The sequence below is a fragment of the Sceloporus undulatus genome, chromosome 1 (assembly GCF_019175285.1).
Source record: "Sceloporus undulatus isolate JIND9_A2432 ecotype Alabama chromosome 1, SceUnd_v1.1, whole genome shotgun sequence".
Lineage (NCBI taxonomy): Eukaryota > Metazoa > Chordata > Lepidosauria > Squamata > Phrynosomatidae > Sceloporus > Sceloporus undulatus.
This window is the reverse complement of record NC_056522.1, coordinates 305,401,079-305,405,618: the sequence shown is the minus strand read 5'-3', so window position 1 is coordinate 305,405,618 and position 4,540 is coordinate 305,401,079.

The window sequence follows — 4,540 nt, the reverse complement described above, 5'->3', positions numbered from 1 at the left end:
AGAAGAAGAAGAAGAAGAAGAAGAAGAAGAAGAAGAAGAAGAAGAAGAAGAGTTATCTTCATATTGTTAGCATACACTATTACCCCTCCAGCTGAGGTTTTCATAATTAATATCTAGCATGGAGCACTGGAAGTCACAATGATCTGACACGTGTTTTGTGTTCCCAATGATTCAAGGAAGTTAAAATGCACCAGTGTCAGGATCACTTGACCTAGCACATGCCTGGCCTATGTAAGAGCAAAAGACAAGCACCCCAGTTATGCTGAACATGACACATTCCTGCTACCTGCCTATTTTGCATTTCCTATGGAAAAAGAAACAAAAGAAGACATTTGTCATACTGACAGAGCCCATAACTTGTTTTTCCTTTTTGAAGTCCTTACATTTCCTCTTCCTGTATGAATATCAAAGGTTTGTTTTAGATTGCATCAATGCATTAGCACCTTAGTGCTAAAGATTCTTGTTTTCTTGGCCAGTTTGTCAATTCCTTGGAAGGATCATCAAAGCTTTTGTTACACATACTCTGAAGGCTCTGTTTTTTGTTTTGTTTTCTTGGTATAAAACCCCCTCAGATTTCAGCCATATTGTTCACTCTTCCCAGTGTACCCTCGGATGCTGTCCAAGTCTTCAGCATTCACCCTCAGATGCTGTCCAAGTTCCACAGACTCTCTCCTAGACTGGTAAATATACCCCCTTCTTAACCCTTAATCTCTCAGTATCCAACTTTTCAACCTCTGTAGTCTTGTGTAAGTTTTGTTGCTGATTCAGTTCTTGCATGTTTGAGTACTCACTCAAACTTTTCTAAATAAAAACTCATTATTTAATCAGAAATAAAGTTTCTTGTGGTTAGTAATTGGTATAAATAGGTGTAAAAGATCCCCTAAATTATCCACCTCTCACATGCCTCCTTCTGAGCTAATTAATTCCTCAATATTCAAAGGAGACTTTGTCACTGCTGGCAGGGACCCCAAGTCCCCCCCCCCCACCTTTTTGGGTAACAATGGCCTGTTATAGACAGCCAAAATAAAGCTGCTTCGAGTCACAGTGGAGGTATGGTGTTTCAATTATGCATGCGTCCTAAGAGTCCAGAAGTCGCACCAAAGCCACGCTCCAGTCTTTAGGGCTGGAATGTGGCTTTGGTGTGACTTCTGGACTCTTAGGACACGTGCATCATTGAAACAACATACCACCACTGTGTCTCGAAGCAGCTTTATTTTGGCTGTCTGTAACAGGCCAATATTGATAATTACCCTGTGCACATTGTCATGACAGAGCTTAGGATATAGTATAATTCAGCACACTACCATAGTACACCACTTCTTCAACAAGTATATAACGCTTACATAAGGGAAGCATAACTCATATAATCAGGTACATGGCATGAGACTAAGTATTTTTGGCTTTGACCAATGCATGTTTAGAACTAACAAAGAGCAGAGATGCAATTCTTTGCTAAGGGGTGAAACAGACCGTCCTAAAGAGGCAGCTTCAATCCACCCTTTCCAAAGCCAGATTGGGGCTGCAGCAACTGCATGCTGTGGCCCCAATACACCTTTTTGCTGGCCGAAAAAGAAGTGACTAATAGCTGCTACTTTTTGCAGCATCAAAAAGCCAGCTTTTTCTGCATGCTACAGCTGCAAGCTAGCTTTAAGGTGCTCTGGAAATTGGCGGTGTATAAACGTTGTGCTGTCAGAGTGCTTGGAAGCTGGCCCATGTCTGGGCAGTCGGGCAGTTTGAAGCTGGCTTCCGAACATCTTGGGGCATGCATCATCTGTATGCCATGCCCCCAAGCCACCTGGAAGCTGGCTTTTTATGCCTGTCTTTTCCAACCCTAAGTTTCTTCTCAAAGGTAGCAATATGTAATTTCAGCTATTTCTTTCATTGCAGGAAAGGTTTTGAAAACCACTTTTCAAAGTCTATTTGCAATTCAGGACTTTTCTGCACAAAAATCACACAAAATTCTGCATTTTCTGCACAGTAAACAGCATTTTCTGCACAGAAATAAAAAATATTGCCATTAGTGTGTGCTTCTATGATGATCCTAGTCTGTATGATCGAAAAGTTCCCAGCTACATTTTGGGAATTCTATAACACTACACAGTTGATCAACCCTAATTATTCCACAAAACATCGAATGGTCATGTAGGGGCTTCAGAGGCTGTTCAAAGGTGGTATATGCCTCAGCCTAGCATAGGTCCACATTGCTATACTAAGCTGTATAGCATTGTTCTTGAATTCAAGGTGGCAATGCTGGAACTAAGAAGATGCACTGCTCAGCAATACCAACACAGTTTACATACCCAGTACTGGGAGTTGTAACTGTGCTCAAACACTGGTCCTATTGTCCCCAAGCATGAATATCAGCCTTCTTCTGAAATATCCCAGCAAAGTAGTTCCAGAATTTAATTGTAAACAAGTTTATAGTCCTAATCCCTGAATCAGTTGTGTACTTTTTTGTGACTCTCTCAATCTAGATGGCAGCCTGAGTTGTGAAAGACAAACTTCCTGAAGAAGAAAGAATGTAGAGAGAATAGAAGACAGACAGATGACATTAATCCCATTTTACAGAGGTACAGAGTAATCAAACATCTTTGCAGTCACACCTTGATTTCCTAGTGCATTCCTCTCTCATGCACATCACCAAGTAATTCATTTAAGAACATTTTTCAGCTCTGGCCCATGAGCAGCAGTCTAGAAAGAATCTGGGCTGGAAAGCGATTAGGAAAAGACTTCACAGTGGAAGTCAGGAGAGAGAACAGGGGTATACCTGCATGACACAATTATCTCAGTCTGATGTCACTTTAACTGTCACAGCTCCATCCTGTTCAATCCTGAGAACAATTGTTTCACTGGGTACTTAGAATTCTCTGCCAGAAAGTAGTTTAGGAAAACTTGTTAGTGCTTCTCTAACATCTGTAGGAGAACTCTAAGAACTCCATCACATTACAAATCTTAGGAATCTGAAGGATAAAGCCATGTCAGCTAAAGTGGTGTCAAACTGCCATAATTCTGTGGCACAGATACACTTGATCCTGTTGCTCAAGCAAGACTCAGATGCAAAATAAAGTCTTTTAGCCTTCTTCATTCTTATGAGGAGCCAGTGGCCTTCCTGGGCAGATGAAGCCAGGTCAAACCTGGAATTGTCTTCTTCCCTAAGAGCTGGCACTGCATGTCTCTCCATATGTACTTACTCTTCATACCTATTTCATTGGTACTGTGAAACCATATAGGACAACAAAATATCTTGTTGTCTTTTAAATAACGTGTAGCTCCCCCTCCCATTTTTTTTAACAAGAAAGATTTATCTGCCTTTATTTTACACTTGGGAACTACTGCTTCCTTAAAGACTTCAAACCATATAACACTTTATTGGACAATTTTAGAGTTTTCCACAGCTTTTTGACAGCAAATGACATTAAATAAAAGCTCAGAGTGCTATGTTACCCACAGGGAAAATGAGAACTGCTGGGGTGAAAAAAGCTGTTGTAAAAAAAAAAAACACCTCAGCTCTCTTCATAAAGGCAGTGAGATTGTCCCTCAGCAATTTGTGTCAACAGAACCATTTCTGCAGATGTCAGCCTCTAGGGATTTAGTGGAAAACATGGAGCCTTCCAGTGGGAAGGAACTCAATGGCAGCATATTTCTCTCCACCCTTGACCCTTCCAAGCATTCAATCACAATATGGGAACACGAAATTCAAGCAACACTCTTTTAACATGAGTGCTGAAAAAGTTAAGTGTACATGGGTTCTCTTTCCAATTGCCTCATCATGAGCAGCAAAACTTATATTTTGTGTTATGTGTGTGTGTAAAATCATGATCCATTTAAAATTAAGTCACAATATGAGCAGAGCCAGATCTACCATTAAGCGGAGTGAGGCAGCTATCTCATGTAGCGGATGATGGAAAGACACTCTGTGCTCCCCAGACATCCTACCTGAGCCCACCAACTACTCCCCTCTGCTGGAGAATGGTTTCACAAAGGCTGCTCCCACACTGCACAATCAATACAGTTTGACACCACTTTAACTGGCATGGCATCACCCTATGGAATCCTGGGATTTGTAGTTTGTTATGACACCACAGTGCTTCAACAGAGAAGACTAAATATTTTGGAAAACTACAAATCCCAGAAATTGCCATGGCAGTTAAAGTTGTGTCAAACTGCATTGATTCTGCAGTGTAGATGCATCCCAAGTTAGCCTGCTGCTCCCAGGTGAACTGGGAGATACTGTCCTCATGTCACTGTTGAAGCACAATTTAACTGTAACTCCATTTGGCTTCTGTACATGGGAAGGGATTGGTTCTTCACCTTGTCTTTCACTATGGGCAGTCCAATATCTTGTGCCAATCCTGGTGGACATCCACAAAGGGAAGAAGAGGACAATGAGACATGTACAGTTAGAACCTGGAGACAATTAACCAAAGATGCATAATTTTCTGCAGTGAAGAGGCAGGACAGAACTAAAGAGTCTCCAGAAAATGCCTCTTCCCTTTGTTTATCCCTGAAACTCTGCTCCCAGTTTCAAATGTGGGGACAT